This window comes from Leopardus geoffroyi, chromosome C2 (assembly GCF_018350155.1).
Source record: "Leopardus geoffroyi isolate Oge1 chromosome C2, O.geoffroyi_Oge1_pat1.0, whole genome shotgun sequence".
Taxonomy (NCBI): domain Eukaryota; kingdom Metazoa; phylum Chordata; class Mammalia; order Carnivora; family Felidae; genus Leopardus; species Leopardus geoffroyi.
In genome coordinates, this window is record NC_059333.1 from 37,761,985 (window position 1) to 37,783,920 (window position 21,936).

A 21,936-nucleotide genomic window follows, 5' to 3' on the forward strand; every position below is an offset into this window, starting at 1 on the left:
GATTAGGAGGGAAGAGAAAGTCTTATAGATATATGGAATATATCCATATACGGAATATATCCAACTGCAGATAGAGGGACAATAAAAAAATATTGAATGGAGGGGGCGCCTAGGTGTCTCAGTCTGTTAAGCATCTAACTCTTGATTTCGGCTCAGGTTATGATCTCAGTTTCATGAGTTCGAGCCTCACATGCTAACAGCACAGAGCCTGCTTGAGATTCTCCCTGTTTCTCTGCCCCTCCCCCACTTGCACTCTCTCCATCTGTCTCAAAATAAGTAAATAAACTTAAAAAAATTAATTAAAAAATCCAATGGAAAATACCAATGACAAAACAGGAAAAACATAAACTAGAAATAAATCATAAAAATGAATCCAAATATTTTATATATGGAACTACATGTTTTATGTGTGTATATAATTTTTTTGCTATGAAAAACCAAACTTTTCAAATTGGATTTTTAAAGTTCATATGTGCCTATCTTCAAATCAAAATTATAAGTCAGGTTTAAAATAATATATAATAATATATAAAAGTATTGAGAAAAAATATCATTAGCCACTTGATAATTAATGCTAGTGTGGCAATATTTAAATCAGATTATGAGGTTTATTATATAAAGCAAAATGGATATTACATAATTATTATTCCTAATGAAAAAAGTTAAGCTGTTTCTAATAATGATAAATAATTTCTAATGGCAAAAAGAAATAACCTGTTGGGAGACAGTTCTCTAAGGGTCTCTAATATTTTTATATATCTTGAAAATAGAGGTACTGATAGCTTCTTGCTGTCAACTATCTTTCCAAGGATGTTTGTATAGGGTAAGCTTTGGAAGATAGAGATAGACTCTTCCTTCAGATCAGAGACGGGGGTTTTGCTTTAGTTTGGTTTGGTTTGGTTTTATGTTTTGTTTTACTGCCAGTATAATAAAAATAATTATCTCTCTCTGGGGAAAAACTTAGACTTATTTGATTACAGCGCATTATAAAGACTAAAGTTTCCTAAGTTTGAAGTTTCTCTCTTGCTATACAGGCATCCCTGGGTCCTTATAGCATTATCCTATGGGAATTTAGGCCCAGTTCAGGGAACTGCTGCAAAAATATGAAAACGTTGCTTCATAGAAATATAAACTAATTATAGACTACCCAATGGCTCTAAACCAGGTGTCTCATGTCTTACGCAAGTGTACAAGAATTTATAGAAGATTAATTTGTATGTAAGGTATATTTCAGATGCTTCACAGTTCTTTGCACAAATAACCAAAAATATATAGCAATGATAGACATGCATGCACTCCACATTATAACCTTGAAATATATGCTGAAAATACTAATAGTGACAAGAAATAGATAATTGCTCAATCATAATGAAAGATTTAAATGTACATATCTCAGAAACTGATATATCAAACAGATTAATACTTGCCTATGGTTAATCCACAAAAGTTAAAGAAAGCTTAAGCTACTAGGTATGTATGTTTGTAGGTCCATGGACCCAACAATGTTAAAGTCTGTGTAGATATTTACAAATATTTGCTGCATACTAAATTGCAGAGGAGCCTGCAACAAGTATTAGAAAATTAAAACCATACAGACTGTACTGAATGTCCACCGAAATAACTTTGCAGTAATTAAAATACAGTAAAAATGGAAAAAGGAAAAAATAACCATGTAAATTGCAAAATGTTTAGAATTAAGTAGAAGAAAATCCTGCATCAGAGAACTTGTGGTATGAAGTTATATTGATACTTAGAGGGACATGCCTAATCCATCTTTTAAAAAAAAGATGAATGATTGAATCAGTGTTCATGAAGCTAGATGAACCTCGTAAATGTAAATTAATGGAATATAAAAAGAAGAAAATATATCAAACAGAAAATATTAGAACAGACAATAACTAGAAGAGTGAGAAAGAAATAAAAGTTGATTATTTGAAAAGTCTAATAAAATAAACTTCTCAAATCAAATTTAGTAAAAGAAAAACAAAGGAAATTAATATATCAGTGTCTTGGGGCGCCTGAATGGTTCAGTCGGTTAAGCGTCTGACTTTGGCTCAGGTCATGATCTCGCGGTCTGTGAGTTCGAGCTTCGCGTCGGGCTCTGTGCTGACAGCTCAGAGCCTGGAGCCTGTTTCAGATTCTGTGTCTCCCTCTGTCTCTGACCCTCCCCCGTTCATGCTCTGTCTCTCTCTGTCTCAAAAATAAATAAATATTGAAAAAAAATAAAAAAAAATCAGTGTCTTTAAAAGATGACTAATAATGAATGCTTTTATATCAACAAATTTTAAACTGTAGACAAAATAAATAATTTTCCAGAACAGCAGTTCTCTAACATTTTGGTTTCAGGAACTCTACACTCTTAAAATTGTTGAACACCTCAAAGAGCTTTTATTCATACTGACTACATCTACTAACATTCATAGCTTAAAAATGACAATAATTAATGTTATATTTTATAATATAAAATAATAAACCCATTATGTGTTATTATAAATAGCATATTTTATGAAAAAGTAACTATACTTTCATAAAACAAACAAGAATAGCAAAAATAGTGTTCACGTTTCTTTATAATTTGGCTTAATATCACATTAAATCTTCTAAAATATGAATAAACAAGGTAAATAATATTTAGTATAGTGTAATTATGAAAATATATTTTATTCCACAGACCCCCTCAAAATTTCTCCAGGAAACAGGAGGGTTTTCAGAATGCACTTTGAGACAAGTTGTTCTATAAGAAAATACATAAACAAATTTGAATCAAGGAGAAATAGAAAACATGACTAAATCTGTCACCTTTAAAGTAAAATATCAGTAATCAAAAATTCCTGCCAAACCCATCCCCACCGAAAGGAAACAGGAACAGGAAGATAAAAGATCTAGATAAGTTTATCAGTTTGTCAAGATTAGGTAACCCCAAATTTGCAGAAAATAGAAAAAAGGAGATAATCACTGTATGTGGTCAGTGTAACTAATAATACATGAAAGCTAGCTCACTGCAAGAAAGAAAATTTTAGTTGTCTCACTACTAGAATTGATTAAAAAGTTCATTGAGATTTCTGGATATGAGATCAGCATACAAAAGTGAGCAGCATTTATATTCAATGAACCAATTTTACTCTTTAAGTATTAGAATAGGAAAAAAGAATACCATTTGTTAAGAAGTATAAAGTATATAGTATCTGGGTAATACTCTTAACAAAGGATGTTCTTTACAAAGAAAATTAAAACACATTATTAAAGAATACAAAATAAAATATGTGCCTTTCTGGATGGACTCAATAATATATTTAAAAAAATCAATTTTCACCAAATTATATTATGAATCAATGCAATTCACATTAGTATTTCAACTTTTTAAATTAAGAATATAAATTGGGAAAACAATTTCTAATACTCTGCTGCTCACTGTCAAAAACTCAGAGCTTTAGAGAAAATGCAGACTCTTGGGTTCTATTCCAGACCTACTGAATTACCCAGACGACAAGTGGTTTATATGAACATTAATGTTTGAGAAGCACTGATCTTTCAAATATCTAGAATGGCCATAACACTCAAAGAACAAAACTGGGTTTCTTGCCCTATCAGATATCAAGATTTAATATTACTAGGATTGCACTTAAGGCAAAGTGGCATTGATACATGGATAGATGATCCATAAAACAAATATATATAATAGGAATAGATCCTATTTAAATATCATGGTATCTTGATATATAAGATAGATGAAACATTGCAAATCAGTGGTGGTAGGGTCATCTATTCAATAAATACCTTTGAAATAATTTGTTTTCATCATTTATATAAATATATAATATTTTAATATATAAATATAGTTATAAATAATAAAAAAATATATATGTATAAAACATGGGCACATGCCTTACATGTGAAAAGCAATATTTTACAAATATTAAATATCATTACAGGTGAATATCTTTATGAGTTTGGTCAAAGGAAGGATTTACTATATGTCTTAGACTGTCATAACAAAATTTCATGGACTGGGTGATTTAAACAACAGAAATTTATTATTTTTTTTTTTTTTTTACAATTCTCAGAGACTAGAAATCCAAGATCAAAGTTTTAGCCGATGTGGTTTCTGTTGAGAGCTTTCTTCTTGGTGTGCAGATGGCCACTTTGTCCTCCCATGGGCTTTTTTCTGAGTATATGTGTGTGGAGGCAATATGAGAAGGCAGAGTGGGAATGAAAGAGACAGAGGCAGAGAAAGATCCCTTCTTTTCTTTTAAGGCCACCAATCCTATCAGATAAGGGTCCTACTTGTTATGGACTGAATGTTTTGTTCCTTGCACCCCCTCCCCCCGCAATTCCTATGTTGAAGCATCAGCTTCCATTGTGACTATTTGGAAACAGGACCTTTAAGGAAGTATTTAAGCTTAAATGAAGTCATAAGAGGGGGACCCTGATCGGATAGGACTAGTGTCTTTATAAAAAGAGACACCAAAAAAGCTCAATCTCTTTCTGCATACACAAAAAAAGGCCATGTGATTATACATTGAGATGGAGGCCACCTACAAGCCAAGAGAATATGTCTCATACTGAAACCTATCTTGCTAGTAGCACATTGATTTTAAACTTTCCAGCCTCTAGAACTCAAAGAAATTGTTGTTGTTTAAGTTATCTGGTCTGTAGCATTTTGCTATGACAGCCTGAACAGACTGATAACACCACTCTTGTGAATTCATTTAACCTTCATTAACTCCTAAAGGTCCATCTCCAGATATGGGCCTCAACATACAAATTTTGTGGAGACACAATTCATTCCCTCACACTATACAAGATACAAAAAAACATAAAGCAAAAATTAGATTGATTAATATGATTGCATTATATAAAATTGTCTGGGTGGTAAGTATGCTGTGAACAAAATTAGAGGTCTTGCCATGGCCTTAAAGGAGATATTTAAATATTTATAATAAATAAAAAGTACTGAGAAAATAAGTAACGGCAACAAATCAACAATAAAAAAACAAATAGCTGAAAAGGAAATATGTGCAAAGGATATAAACAAGAATTACTAAACAAGGAAACACAATGGTCGATAAACATATGAAAAGACGCTCAACCATTTTGCATTTCTGTAGGGAAATTCAAATTTTGAAAAATTAGATTCTTTTCATACCCAGGTGATTAGCAAAATTAAAATGAATCTGGCAATATCAAGTATTTATAGTATGTTGGGGAAGGAAAACTCCCATACACTTTTGTTGAAGAGTTTATTGGTAAAACCATTTAGAATGGAAGTTTAACTCTTACTAGGATAATTGTAGACATGCCTATTCTGTGATACAGTTATTACACTTTTATTTTATTCCCTACTGAAATTCGTTCATCTATAGAAAAGAAGATATGCAGCAGAGTAAACCCTAAAATACTGTTTGCAGGAGTGAAAAATTGAAACTAATCCAAATGTCTCCATCAGTAGTGAAATAGATGTACAAATTGTGGTTTATTTATGCAATGGAATACCACAGAAGATTTAAAAAGAGTAAACTAGACTGTATATAAACAAAGATACATAGACTTTTAAGCAGAATGTTGAATGGTAAAAAAAAAAAAAGCAAGTTAAACAGAATGTTACCCTGAATAAAATGAATTTTATGTCTCTTCCATGAAGGTGGAAGGCCTGAGGACGATGAGAACTTACAATATAAATAATCAGTCTGTTCCTGTTGTCAGGGACAACTTGAAGTTTTATAATATATATATATATTCAATATATATATATATTCATAACTTCAAGTTTTATGTATATATATATATATATATATATATATATATATTTTTTTTTTTTTTTTTTTTTTTTTTTTTTTTAGGAGAATAGCTTTCTGGCTAGTATAGCAGGAGTGTTTGTCTCAGATTAACTTTTCCTTGACTGTCTGGGATTTAAACACAGCACAAAAACATAAAAGGGGGTGTCCAGATGCTGACCTTAGGACTAATGTAATTCAGAAAGCAAAGGTCATTGGAGTTTGCTGACCTCTCTCCCTTCAGATGGATGCTCATAATCACATTCAACACATGCTCCAATAAGCATTACCTTTTATAAATCCCATTTCTAGCTAAGTCTGTAATGGTCTGATTTTTCCAAATGGACCATCTTATAATTATGCTATACCCTCATGATTTAATGAAGTATTCCCTGATTATATTTTCAGAGAGGTATTAATCCTTCAAGTCCTGGAAAAAGCCTCGTATATTAGAAATGGAAGCTACGATTGATTGGTTTATGGTTGGCCAGGTGGGTGAGCAACAGACAGAATCCCACAAGGGCCAGGTAAACAGCCCAGGTTTATTCTCAACAGCTGCAGCAACTAAGAAAGTGACTATACAACAGCTTCCTCACCCAGCTGTTCTGGCTCATTGCCAGCTCCAGGGAACTAGAACACCTGACAAACAATGGGAATCTCCAGGCCTCTTGGAGGGGCTGATTATATTTTAAAGGGTTTACCCCACCCCTCCCAACCAACAGCTCTGTGAACAGGAGAGGGTCTAAAGGAAGCCAGTGAGAAAAAGAGTATTTTCACTATAGATATTGTCTTTATTTCAAGTTACAAGGCCTGATGTAGGGTATATTATTGCAAATTACTCTTCCAATGCTGAAAGTTTCATCATAGTCACCTGTAATATAAAACACTTCTGAATTTTCCCAATTTAAGTCCAACATTCTGCATACCACCTGGTAGCATAAGTCATTTTTAGCCTGCCACTATGCTCCTGAATCTGTTTATCAACCCTGATTCCTCTTACAGCACTGATAAGAACACATTATGCAGATGTCTTGAATTAGTTTAAGTTCTAATTGACAGAACACTTGAACTTGACTGAGAAGATAAACACTAAATAAACTGTATTTATACCTTTGTTTATCTGCTGTTGGCATTTCTGTAAATGTTTATAAGAGAAAAATCTCAACCGTTGAGTAGCTTTTTATGTAAATCGTGGAGGCTAGTTATTCATTTAATTCCAAATATTAATTCGAACAGTATTGCACCAAAAAAAGCAAACTTTCGTAGTTAACCAACTATGCTTATTGTGCTCCATACTTGAATGTAAAATGTAAATATTTTTAAACAATATGTTAAATATTTGAAAAATTGAAGAGACAACAGACTCTTGAAATTTATTTTATCTGTATGATAGTGAATAGTTTTGTATTTCTTAGTTGTTGTCATACATATTGCTTATCCATTACTTTAGACTCTTCTATTAAATCTTGCTACAAGTGCTCCAACAAATACATTTTAAGAAATTTAAGGAAGAAATCATAGGCTAGTATTTTTTTCTGGTTACTGAACATAAGTTTGTGGGAAAAAACAATCTTGTCTTGATGCCATTGAAAAGATATATAGGACTTTGTATTAAGTTTTATTTTGTATATATCTTTTAAAAATTCCCAAATCTTCAAGTTACTTTTGCTTGTTACTCATTTCTTTTTATATTTACCAGTCAAATATTTTTATAAAACATTATTGTTGCCCTCAGCATTTTTTAAGTATGATGTTGGATATTTGCTTTAATTTATTTAAAGATCACATACCTACATACCTTGATTTCTTTTTTAAAAAAATGTTTATTTGTTTTTGGGGGGGGGAGGGGCAGAGAGAGAGAGAGGAGAGAATCCCAAGCAGGCTCCCTGCTGTCAGCACAGAACCTGAGGTGGGGGTCCATCTCAGGAGCCATGAGATCATGAGCTGAGCCAAAATCAAGAGTTGAACACTTAACAAACTGGCCACCCAGGCACCCCTGCTTTCTAAGATAGATAGGTAGATAGAGAGATGATAGATAGATAGATAGATAGATAGAGAGATAGAACAATCAATCCATCATTATTACCCTAATTTTCCTCTGTTCTGACTTCTAAGTTTTAATAATTTTGTGCTAAATTGAACCAAACTATAAGGAACACTTATTCTGCATTATGACACTTTAACAGAAATCTTTTTTGACAAATATGTTGTCTCTAAATATAAACTCTAAATGTTTTACGGTTTTTACTGCTGATCAGCAGAGTACAGAGTACTTAAAATATCATATCCCACTGCTGCCAGACTCATTTGTTTCTTAATCGCTGTTTTAAACATATACTGTTAGAGATGCATTTGAATATTTGAAATTTTAGATTCCCTTTTTATTTTCAGATATTGAGGGCTTTTTAAAGAATACTGACTGTGATTAATGTTTCTTAAAAAAAAAAAACAACAAAACAACAACTATGTTTAGTACAACTATAGGAACCCCTCTTTGGTAATATTATAGTGTGATAGAACTATATATATATATATATATATATATATATATATATATATATACACACACACACACATATATATATACATATATATATGTATGTACATAAGCATGTTTGCATATGCTTACAGTTTCAAATAGAACTGGCCCAATGGATCTCAGTTTTTATGCCAATCTAATTGATGGTTTCAGCCTGAAGCCCTCTTTTGCTAAGTATTTGAAATCTTTTTATAAGATCATTGGGAATGACTCTCCCAATGATTGAACCTAATGATAGCATTAGGTTCAAGGTGGTAGGATGAAAATTAAGTGTTTTCTATTTCTGGCATAAAATATTGGAACCAAAGTGTAAATAGATAAAATCAACATTAATTAGACAGAATGGGTGGTGAAGTCTTCCAAGAAAATATGTTACAGTATATATCTTAAAAGATTGGTAGTACAGGTGAAAAGAAAGAAACTCAGTGGAGGGAATGGTAAAGCCTCAGGGGACTTGGATAAGGAGAGTTGATTTTAAGAGTGTGTGTGAACAGTCTGGCTAAAGTAGATTTACAGTGGGGAGTACTAGAAACAAACCTTATGCAGGTATGTTGTGAAAAAATTGAAAGATCATCAGGCATTTCTGTCAAACCCATCTAAAAGTATTAATGCGTGATTGAAAGAATAACTATGAAACAGTTTTGTTGAGGGACATTTGAAAGAGAAAAAAGTTGAAGAAAGGCTACTTAGAAACTGTGGCCATTAAAAGTGTTAGCTAATTAGAAGTGGAATTAGGGTCATGGCACTGAAAATAATAAGTATGCTATGACTGTTCTGTGTCTTATACATAAGAAATTATGTTTAACATTTTAGAAATTGCTAATATTATATGAAGTGTGGAAATGGAATTTTATATTTGGAACAAACGTTAATGATTATATCAAGGCTATTGTTAGCTGATATAATAAATAAACTCAATATTTGGAATATTATTTTACACTCAACTGTTCAGGTGTTCTGATGAGTGAATGATATTTTTTCTACTTGGTAGTTCAGGTTTTCATCTTTTGGCTCCAACCTTGGAGTGGTCTAAACTCATCCAGCAGAAAGTAAAGGAAATGTGGAGACGACACCTACACACTTGCTTCTTTAAGCCTCAGCCCAGAAATGATACATATTACTTCCAATCATATACTAACAGAGTGTGCCCTAGATGCAAGGAACATGGGAAATATCCTCTGTCATTGAATAGCTACTTGTCAGCAAGAGTTCTCTTTTTTTTTCTTTTTAAATTTATCTAGTTTTTAATTTACATCCAAGTTAGCATATAGTGCAACAATGGTTTCAGAAGTATATTCGTTAATGCCCCTTACCCATTTAGCCCATCCCCCCTCCGACAACCCCTCCAGCAACCCTCTGTCTGTTCTCCATATTTAAGAGTCTCTTATGTTTTGTCCCCCTTCCTGTTTTTATACTATTTTTGCTTCCCTTCCCCTATGTCCATCTGTTTTAGTGCAACCATTCTGGAAAACAGTATGGAGATTCCTCAAAAAATTAAAAATAGAACTACCATATGACTCTGCAATTGCACTCCTAGGTATTTATTCAAGGGATACAGGTATGCTGTTTTGAAGGGAAACATGCACCCCGATGTTTACAGTAGCACTACCAATAATAGCCAAAGTATGGAAAGAGCCCTAATGTCCATCCATGGATGAAGGGATAAAGAAGATGTGGTATATCTATATCTATATCTATATCTATATCTATATCCACACTGGAGTAGTACTCGGCAATCAAAAAGAATGTAATCTTGCCATTTGCAACTATGTGGGTGGAACTAGAGGGTATTATGCTAAGCAAAACTAGTCAGTCAGAGAAAGACAAATATTATATGACTTCACTCATAGCAAGAGTTCTATTTTTAATTTTTTTTCTTAATCTTTATTTTTGAGAGAGACAGAGAGACAGAGTGAGAGCAGGGAAGGGCAGAGAGAGAGGGATACACAGAATCTGAAGCAGGCTCCAGGTTCTGAGCTGTCAGCACATAGCCTGACACAGGGCTCGAACGCGAGTTCATGAGCTGAGCTGGAGTCAGACACTTAACCGACTGAGCCAGGTGCCCCAGCAAGAGTTCTCTTTATACCTGGAAGGGAGAGTATGAATTTCGGTGGCTGACAAGCTATCTCTAATACAGAGACCATTCAGCCTGTATTCTCATTTTGCAGGTGATAATTTCCAAGCTCAATAGAAATTAGCCAAACATCTCAATTTACATGAACAATGAAAATAATCCACACTACATAACTCCAGTCATTGACTGACTCATTCATTCAATGACTATTCATATAGCCTTTATCTTAGGTAGGGCACTGTGGTAGGTACTATAGATAACTTGTTTAGATGACACAAAAATAATATGCAGTTGGGATAAACTGCTTTACCATAGTAAGTTGTACATGTTGAAATCATTACAATAAATTTGTTTTAAAAAATAACTCCTAATACTTTTTTTTTAATTTGTAGCTAAACATTTAGGTTTGGAGTCATACAGAGATCGTGTAGATAAATGAATAACTCTGACATTTAATAACTTTATGGCTCTGAGTACTTTAATATATTTATGCCTCACTTTTCTTATTTTGAAAACTGAAATAATGTTAGTAACTGCTTCATTAATTTATTTATTTACAAGAAGTTATTGAGTATTTATGATATGATAGGGATATATGAGTATATATGAGATATATGACATACATGGGATATATGAGAAAATAATTCAGGTTTATGTATTAAGTTCTTACTGCTTAAATTATAGATAATACATCAGATGTTGTTAAGTTATAGGGAGAAAAGTGGAAGCACATTAAGTGATACAGAGAAAGTTTGAAAGGTTGGTATTTTAAATAGGGTGATCATAAAAGACCTCTCTGTTAAGTTGAAATGTGAGTATAAATCAGAAGGAAATAAGATAACAAACTACATAGTAAGTTGTCGGACTAATAGTCCAGTTAAAAAGTCCATCAAATACAAATAGTATGAAACAGAAAAGTGTGTGAAGAATATGAAGGAAACTAGTGTTTCTGAAGCTGAGGATATGAGAAAAGTTAAATAAGCCTTATCAAGAAGATCTTGTCATTCCCCTAAGCTTGACTAAACTTTGGACAGGCTTTTTCCTGGCTAGTTCCCTAACCTCCCCTTTGTTAAAGCATTTACTTTAGAAAACTTAAAATTTTAAATTATCTGCCTCTGTGAAAAGTATGTAAGTCTTCTTGTATTCTCTTACCAGTTTTACAACCTAGGAAATATCTTTTTCAAAGACAAGCAGACATTATCTTTGATATGTAAACATTGAAAGAGAACACCTCTATTTTTCAGTCTCTGTGGAAGAATAGGAGCTTAATCTGAGTGCATTTTGCCTTAAGTTATAAAAAACAAAAACAAAATAAAACAAAACCTAGCTTCAGTCATGAAGGTGAGAACAATTCCTTTGGGTGAGAACAATTAGCAAACACGGGTAACATATGATTCCCCCTACCCCAGCCCTTTGTTTTTGTTTCAGTGAGTCAAGTCCAGTCTCTCTCTCCTATTGCACTAGTCTTGAATAAAGTCTTTCTAGTCTATTTAACTTTGGTAGTACAGAGTTAGGGCAAAGCCACAAAATGGTCTTTTAATTATGTCAGGATTTTGGCTTTGTTTTGAGTGAGCAGGAACTTCTCTGGAGTTTTGAGGAGAGTCATGATACAGCTTGTGTTCTAAAAGGATCACTTGGGCCATCATGTAGGAAATGGGAGACAGAAGCAGAAAAAACAGTCAAAAAACTATTGCAGTAATCCAATCAGTGCATCCCTAAAATGATACCAGTGGACTGAAATTTGGACCCTAAATCCAGTTCTCCATTTTGGATAGAAGGAAAAACACATTCAAAGGTACTGATTCATGGGAATTGGCTAATTATTTATTTAGTTGTCTGGGACTTAGAGAAACCAGATTGGAAGATTTGTGTCCAGGAGGTCTGGGGAAAAGGCATTTATTTTTTATTTCCATAAAGATGATAGAGTCAGAGGATATTTCTTTCCAATTTGAATGTTTACCAGAGAACAGTGGGTATGTCTGCTCTATTGCTCAAGCCTGACACCCCAGATTCCTGTACCACTTCCTTCCTGTATCTTTCCAGAGCTAGGTTTAGTGGCTTCTTGCATTTTGCTGATTACTGTATGCCCCACCTCCCCACTTGTTTGGTCTCAGCAATTCTAACATTTTTATACTATATACAACATTGTTATATCCGCCTCTATTGAACTGCCTGGTGTGTTGTTTGGTTTGTTTTTAAATCCCTAACTGCTTACTGATAGAATTGGTTATTTTGTCCACTGAGCATTAATATATCCATTAGGATACAGTAATTGTTGGTTTGTCAGTTTATTGCAGAAAAGAAAGTTTAGTTTTTCTATTTGTTCCTTTAGTTGGGTTAGTGTGCTATGTTGAGAGAACTGTATTTAAGATTTTATTTGGGCCTTCCAATCAGGAGGGCTTGGACAAATGATCCTGCTTTTATTTTTATTTTTTAAACTCAATCTATATCTGGTTTTATATCTATAGTAGAAATGATTTTAACAATTGAGCATAGGCCAGTGTGCTCACTGTGTATACACAGTGTATACACTCACTGTGTATATACAGTGTGCTCACTGTGTATACAATTCGCAAGGTGGGTCCCATCAACTATATCACACTGTTCAGAACCAAATCCACATAAAGATTTCTTCTATATCACTTCTCAAACAATGTCTGTCTTGAGTAATGAAAAAAAAAGTGCCACAGAGTTACGCAACAATACAAGAGTTGAAACCCTGCAATTGCTATGGGGTTTCTTAAGAGCTCTATTGAGGTGTAGAGGAAAATGTGAATTCAGCTTCTATGTTACAGTTCCCTCATTTGTAAAATTGGAATAATAATACTTATCTGTCTCTCTTGGGTGTTGTAAAATTAATTAGAATGTTATAGTTCTTTGAGAATCATGAATGAAATTGACTCTACAAGAGCAAATGTTGATTGCCATTTTTAATGTCAATGCTAACAATAAAAAATAACATTTCTGTACTTTCTCCTCTTTTAGTTAGTGATTGGTAATTTGTAATATTTAAATACTGTGAAAGACTTCATATTTAAGGAAATACAGCTTTGGAAAAGTTTTATAAAATAGAATATAAAATCCATGAGGAGATAAATTTCTTTGTTTCATTCATTGCTATATCCTGAACATATAGAAGCATGTTTAATGCTGTTCAGTATATATTTATTTAATGAATATGTGTAAAAGGTATTTTGTTAATACATGTGAATTCATAGTTATATTAAAAACTCACCACAAAAAGTACCAATCCGAATTTTTATCCACATCAAAAACCATACTGCACTGTCTCTCTCTCACGCACACACACGCGCACACACACACACACGTTTTCCAAGTAAATAACTAATTACAATATATAATAAGTTTCAAAAAATAACCAATTACTATTTATAACAATTTTCCAAGAAAATAACTAATTATATAATATATAAGACAAATAAACTAATAATATAATTATATTGTATATAACAAATAATTAATTACAGTATGTAAGTGTTCCATAAGTACCTATTTAAATGGAGCAAGATGAAAAGAAATAGCTTCCTTTCCTTTTGGAAGCCAAAAAAATCTAGATAATATAAGTATATTAAGTTATAATCATGGTTATTTTGATACTGTAGTATTATAAATAAGACTCATTGAAAATACTGCTTTAATCTTACTTCCTGTATTTTTATGATATTTTATAAACCATTATCACATGATTGTATTAATATGTTTCTTGGATTTTAATGCATCAACATAGGCCTTTCCTTGATAGGGCCTGCATTTAAACAGATAATTAGTTTCATGAAATATTGCCAAATTGGCGTATCATTTTACTTTCCCCTTTCAAAGTCCTCTAATCCCTCTGGTTCTGATAGAAATCTAGAATTCAGAACAGGTACTCTTACCATGGAATTTTATTAATAATCTTAATTCTTAAAAACAACATTATTTCAGTGACTTGCATTTATAAAACTGGCAAAACTAACTCCTGTCATTCTGTCACATACCTCATCTTATGAGAGTATGTAAAATGGAAAGGTAGCCTCAGTTGGTCATATAAGATTTTCTTTTTTTATTTGGACTCCTTAAAAACAGAATAAATAAGCAGGGGCGCCTGGGTGGCTCGGTTGGTTGAGCGTCTGACTTCGGCTCAGGTCATGATCTCACGGTCCGTGAGTTCGAGCCCTGCGTCGGGCTCTGTGCTGACAGCTCAGAGCCTGGAGCCTGTTTCAGATTCTGTGTCTCCCTCTCTCTCTGCCCCTCCCCTGTTCATGCTTTGTCTCTCTCTGTCTCAAAAATAAATAAACTTTAAAACAAACAAACAAAAAATAAATAAATAAATAAATAAATAAATAAATAAATAAATAAGCAAAAATAAAAGAAAAATAAGCTAAACTCATCACAATATTTTTCTCTCTCGTAATTACTACTACTCGATTTTGTTGTTATTGTCATTGCTGTTGCTTTGGCATTCTTGGTTCAGTGTTGCCTCAGCTTTGTGAACCTGATTCCCTTATTTTGAAAAACAGAGCTCTCACATCAGTGGACATTCCTTCAACTCATGTGGGGAAGAAAAACTTATATCATTCCTATGTGCCTCTCTAATTTTTAGGTAAATTCTTATTTCCCTTTTCAGTAATCAGTGATCACTTCCATTCTCCAGAGGGACCCCATTCAGCCAGCCTACTGCTTTCCTTTTATGGCCTCCAAAAGTGCACTACTGCTCCACAAATTTTCTATTCAATGCTTATCAACAAATTATGCGTTGTGTAAATTCCCTTTCCATATATAAACGTCTCCCAATTTATAACTATGGTATATTTCAAATATCCATTCGGAAATTAGTTGTTTAGTTCCCAAAATACATTATTGTTGGAAAATAGTATCATAAATTGTGTATACAACACCAAGCCAGCACTAAAACCTTTTGAACACTATTTATGGTTACCTGGTGCCAAATAATTACAATTATAATGGGGAATACATGTATGTTTCCAAGTTGATATAACTCCTATTCCATTCAATATGGTGACTTGGGTGTAAGAAATTTATAAATATAACATAATAAGTATATTTTTAAAACGCATTATTATCACTATTGGCCACCCTTTCCAAACCTGATGGTTTTAACAAAGCAACTTCAGATTCCTTAAATTTTTCTGAGATTATGCTGAGTCTTCAATGACTGTTTCACGTGTACTTTGAAAACTTATTCTAAAAGTCATTATGATATTTTCTTTCTCTGACTGACTTATTTCATTTAGAATAATATTCTCTAGCTCCATCCATGTCATTTCAATGGTAAGATTTCATTTTTTTATGGTTGAGTAATATCCATTATATATAATATCTTCTTTATATATAATATTTTATTATATATTTATATCTTCTTTATCCATTCATCAGTTGATGATATCGAGGCTTTTTTCATTATTTGGCTATTGTCGACAAATACCATATGATTTCACTCATACATGGAGTTTAAGAAACAAAACAAATGATCATGGGGGGAGAAAAGCGAGGAAAACCAAGAAAATACTCTTAACTGTAAAGAACACAGTGATAGTTACCAGAGTGAAGGTGGGCAGTGGGATGGGCTAAATGGGTGATGGACATTAAGGAGGGCACTTGTGATGAGCGCTAAGTGTCATATGTGATGAATCACTAAATCCTATACTTGAAACTAATATTGCAATGTATGTTAACTGAAATTTACATAAAAACTTGGAAGAAAAAAATAAAATAAATAAAATTAAAAAGTTATTATGTAATAACTTGCTTCTGCTGTTTGTCTCCTTTTCTCTTTTAGCTCTGTACTACTTGATATAATCTCTTATTGTTATCCATTTTTAAAATGACAGCAATGACCAAAGACAGAGTATTGCTTTTTCAGCCAGGGTTACTTATTTTCAGGATTTAGCTCACTGCTTTTGCCACCGTTGACTCCCCCACCAATGCCAGTCTGTTGACCTTGCTGGTGTTGTGTTCTTCCCAACAGTTCACACACCATTTTTAGTGTCAATGATGTGACACATTAAAGCTCAATTTTCCAAGGTGATTATAGAGAATTAGGTCTTTTGCTTTTACTATTTCTGTTATCAAAGCCTTCCACAGCCTATGTAAAAAAAAAAAAAAAAAAAGAGAGAGAGATGAGGTGGGAGAAGGGAAGGTTTGCAATTAGGCAAGAGGTAGAAATCATGAAAACACTAAAAACTTAGAGTGCTAGAATAGAGATAAAAGTAAACTCCATGAGAAAAGTCCCCTGAATGCTTTTCCATTTTATGTGTTCCCTTTCATCAACTAGTGTGGCCTTTTCATATATTTTTGAAAAAAAAAAAAAAACTAAAATATAGCATATATTACAAATGGGCATAGAAACATAAGCATATAGTTTAAAGACCAAGAAATTAAAGAAATACCTGTGAAGCTTTATTTAGGCCAGGATAACAAACATTTACGAGAAGATACGATGTGTCTGTATATTCTTTTATGAGATGCTTCTTTGAGCTCAAATTGTGGATTTAAATTAATCTATTATGATGTCTGTGGCTCTAGATCTTTCATTTTCACTATTGTATTATACTCATTATACGAGCATACTGCAAATTATTATTCCATTTGTAGATACTGGGGTTGGGGCATACTTTTTGTTATAATAGACAACACTGATATAAAGCATTTGTGTAGGTATGTCTTGATACATATATATATAGGAGTTTTTTCTAGAATTGATAATAAGGAGTGGAATTGCTAGTTATGGGCTAGCATGTATACCCCTTTTAATAGGTTACACCAAACTGATTTTCAGAGTAGTAGTAAAAAACTATTCTTGTAAAAACATGGTGTTATTTGACTTTACCCATCTGCTAAGTTTGAAAATGTGTATCATTGTGGTTTTAATGTTTACTTCCCTATCATCAATTAATTTAACATAATTTCATCAATTCTATGGTCCATTAGTGCCTTTTCTTCAGTGAAATTTCTGATTTTTTCAATTGTTTAATTTTTATTGCTTTGTCTTTTTCATTGATTCGTAGGAATTATTTAGTGTGTAGTCTGTATATATGCTGTGTTGGCTTTATTTCTTGTAAAGCCCCTCTTCCTGAACTGTTGACAGACTTTCATATTTTATAAGTGTCCTTTGATGAGCATAAATTTCACCCGAGATTGTTATTTTGTTTATTGTGTGAGATAGAGATCCCATTGTTCCAGGACTATTTATTACCCATTCATCTAAATTATCCCTTTCTGAATTTAGAATATCAAGCAAACACTCTGGTTATCTAAGACTTTAAATTAAACTAAAACATAGGCAATAATTAAATTACTGGGACTATAGACTATGCCAAATAAAGGAGTATATTTCCTATGACTGCAGGTACAATTATGCCCCAAAGTTTATTCTTTATGATAAGAATATTCAGATTTTTTTTTTTTTTTGTATCCTCCATTACTTAAGCTCTTCAGTGGATGATTCTAACTAGGTTTTCACTAGATTCAGGCCTCAATAGACAAATGCAGAAATGGAAGTTTGCTGGATAGTAATGTTGACTATATGTTATTTCACTTTGTGTTCTTGAAAAAAGCCAGGAAAGCTCTTTGGTCTCTAAGTATTATCTATAAAAACATTTTAAAAAAAATATGTCTCTTTACCTTCATTTATCAAACACTTATCCAAGGAGCAGCATTGTTCATTGGTATTGGTAATCTGCTTCACTGATTCTAGATTATACTTGAGTCATTATATTGAGGGAATCTTTATAGTCTTAGTGTCAATTTCCAAGTAGAGAAGTTATCAAATAATATCCTTTTACTATAGTTCTTATCACTCTGTTGTCTAACTTATGCTAGTACAATGATACTTTTCATAAATGAAAAATACTAAAACTTCAAAATCTGTCTTTTCAACTTCAAAATTGTCTTCCTTTTATCACTAGGGTCAGGGAATAAGAGATGGGCTTTAAAAATATTATTTGTTTTTCTAAAGGATAATTAGTTATAAAGATGCAAACAGTTTTTATTTTGCTGCTCTTTCACTCCTTAATAGACAGGAATCATGGTAGTAACGACATAGACACATTCAGTCTACATTTCTTCTGAATTCTTCTGAATGTGTAGACACATTCAGTTTCTGTTTCTTGAATTTGCAACCTCTTTAGAAGTCTAAATCAGAAACCTAGAGTTACTAAAAAGCATTCCAGCAAGAAAAGGAGCAAGAACAACTTCCTTAGAAATAAGAACTTAAAAAAAAAAGAAATAACACCTTTTTAAAATCATTGCATTTTTCTAGAGATATAGTGGAATAATAATCTATGAAGTTAACATTTACCTCTTCTCTGTATTTTATTTATTAATATCCAAAGTTAGTCAGCATATTACAAATAAGCAGAGCACTTAAAATGTAAATGATAGAAAATAATAGAAGTTTTATCACATATAAAAAACAATTTGATCAATTACTATAAATATATACAAAACAGAAAAAGAAAAGAAAAAGCTGCATTTGCAATTTAAAGCTATCAGCCAGGTGTGTGATGTCACATGTCTGCAGAAGCCTATTTATATATGCACATCTTAACACCAACTCATTGGCCCTATTCATTAAGGGGAAATGCTGATTAGAAACAATTTTCATTTTTTCAGTGCACCCCAAGTGTTCTTTCTTTTTGAAAAAAAATTAAGTCTCTCTAATTAAATAGTTTAGTCTCATTTTTAATCAATTCATAAATTTTTATGAATTCACAGATATTGTTTCTCTGAGATTGTTGCTTAAGCAATAGATACATATGTATATGTATTTACATAATACATAAAGTACATATGTGTGTATATGTGAAGGTGACTGCAGAATAGTTTTATTTAAAGAGAAAATCAAGAGTGAACAATAAACATAATTAATTTGTATTATATCCTTCAATGGTTTAGAAATAAACAATGTAAGATTTTTAAACCCATAAAATCCAACATTGCATTAAAAATTAATAAGAATGCTTCTCCTTTTGCATTTTCTGTGTGGATAGAGCTATTGTTTTTTTTTTTTTTTTCTCTCTCTCTTATATTTCCTTTTTAAAGAACAAATTATTGTTGGAATCCTAGTTCAAACAAGCTAGATCCCATATGTGTGTATTTAATTCTGTAATTGGAGATTATTTTTTTTTTAATTTCTGTACCTTTTTTTTTTTTTTTTTTTAATTTATTTTTGAGACAGGGAGAGACAGAGCATGAACAGGGGAGGGTCAGAGAGAGGGAGACACAGAATCCGAAACAGGCTCCAGGCTCTGAGCTGTCAGCACAGAGCCCGATGGGGGGCTCGAACTCACGGACCGCGAGATCATGACCTGAGCCGAAGTCGGCTGCTTAACCGACTGAGCCACCCAGATGCCCCTGGAGATTATTTTTTTTAATGTTTATTTATTTTGGGGACAGAGGGAGACAGAGTGTGAGTGGGGGAGGGGCAGAGAGAGAGAGAGGGAGACAAAGAATCCGAAGCAGGCTCCAGGCTCTGAGCTGTCAGCACAGAGCCCAATGCGGGGCTGGAACCCACGAGCTGCGGGACCATGACCTGAGCCGAAGTCAGATGCCTAACTGACTGAGCCACCCAGGTGCCCCTATAATTGGAGTTTTTAAAATGAGTGTAATATGATTTGATTTGTGTTTAGAAACACACATTTATAGCACTTATTTTTTTTAATTTTTAATGTTTATTTTTGAGAGAGAGATAGAGACAGAGTGTGAGTGGGGGAGGGGTAGAGAGAGAGGGAAACACAGAATCTGAAGCAGGCTCCAGGCTCTGAGCCACCCAGCCACGCCTGTAGCAATTTTAAAGATCAATGGAAGATCAAGATATTTGTGAGGGAGCCATAGGAGTCAGGGAAATTAGTTAGGAGGCCATCATTACAACAACAACAAAAAAAGGGTGACGAGCCTGCACATGAGAGGTGCTATGAGAAGGAAAAGGTAAAGACCAATTCCAAACATATCCAAGAGATAGAATTAACACGATGTGGTGGCTGATTGAATGTGAGAGATGAGATGAATGGATGAGTTAAGGATCATTATGAGGTTTCCTAGTTTGGGTGACTCAGTGAATAGTGATTTTATTAACTGAAAGGAAACATAAAAGGAAAGAACAGTTTTGGAGAGGGAAATAACAACTCTGACCTGGAATATGCTAAAACGAAAGTCTTCTGTGGGCTATCCATGTGAAATTTATCTAGTAATGTATTTTACAATACAGGCCTATATTACAAAAGGGGGGGGTTACAAATAAAGATTTGGAAATCATTGAAATAAAAGAACACTCTTATGAAGAGATTAAGTTAACTCACTAAAATAATGTAAAATGAGCAGAGAAATGGTCCAATGATTGAATCCTGTGAAACACAAATGTTTGCAAGGTGAATAGTGAAATGGAAATCAGAACAGGGCAAAAAAGTAGTAGCCCGAAAGGAGAGAGCCAAATTAAGGGACTGGATATTGTACCATTGAGTTTCAAGAGGGAAAGAGTGGTCTACTACATTATTAATTGGAGAAGGCTAAACATTACAAGATCACTACTGGCTTTTAGAACACTTATCAAAGGAGTGTTTGGGTTAGACACAAAATTACAATAGGTACGAGTGTAAACTGGAGGAGGAAGAGCTCATGATCCCATGGAACTGTCCTCAGGTGTTAACAATTCTATTTAATTCTCTCATAAAACTACCTTATTACATAAGTTTCAACTTGAGTTAGCTCTAACTGCCGCTAGGCCTTTTTTTTCCCCCATAACCATGGCCCCCTTTCTTACAGGGGGAAAGATGCAATTGGAATCATCTTTGTCACTCTTCCTGGGAATTTGGAGATTTCCATTTCCTCTAAGTTCTCTCTGCTCTGTGCTTTGGTTTGCATGTAACATTTTGATAATTATGATAAAGAATGTCTTATCCCTTAAAGAAAGGGTTTTACTCAACGCAGGTTTGAAAGTACTCTCTGAGACAAGACTTGAAAGTATCTAAGGAAATGGTGAGGGTTACCATAATTTCAGAAGTTAATGTTTCAAATTGTTAGATCTCTTATCTTGTCACAAATAGATAATGAATAGAACTTAAGATACAGTAAGATCCTAAGACAAATCTCATATACACTCCTTCCAGATCACACTACATATATTAATTTCAATTTTATTGCTATAAAACATAGTTTAATTTGTTCCAAAGGCAACCAGAGTCTGCTTAAGAACTTAGCTTAAAATGCCAGTGTAATAGAATATCTCATTTGCTTAAACAAGAGTTCTTCTCTGGCACACATTTATTATTTAAGGTCCTAGTGGGAGGTCTACTCTAAAACACTGTATTCGTGGACACCTGGGTGGCTCAGTCAGTTAAGCATCTGACTCTTGTTTTGGCTGAGTTCATGATCTTGCCATTGGTGAGATGGAGCCCCACGTTGGGCTGTGTGCTGACAGCGTGAAGCCTGCTTGGGATTCTCTGTCTCCCTTTCTCTCTGTCTCTGTCTCTCTGTCTCTCTCTCTCACTGTCAAAATAAATAAACATTTAAAACAAAAACAAAATAAAACG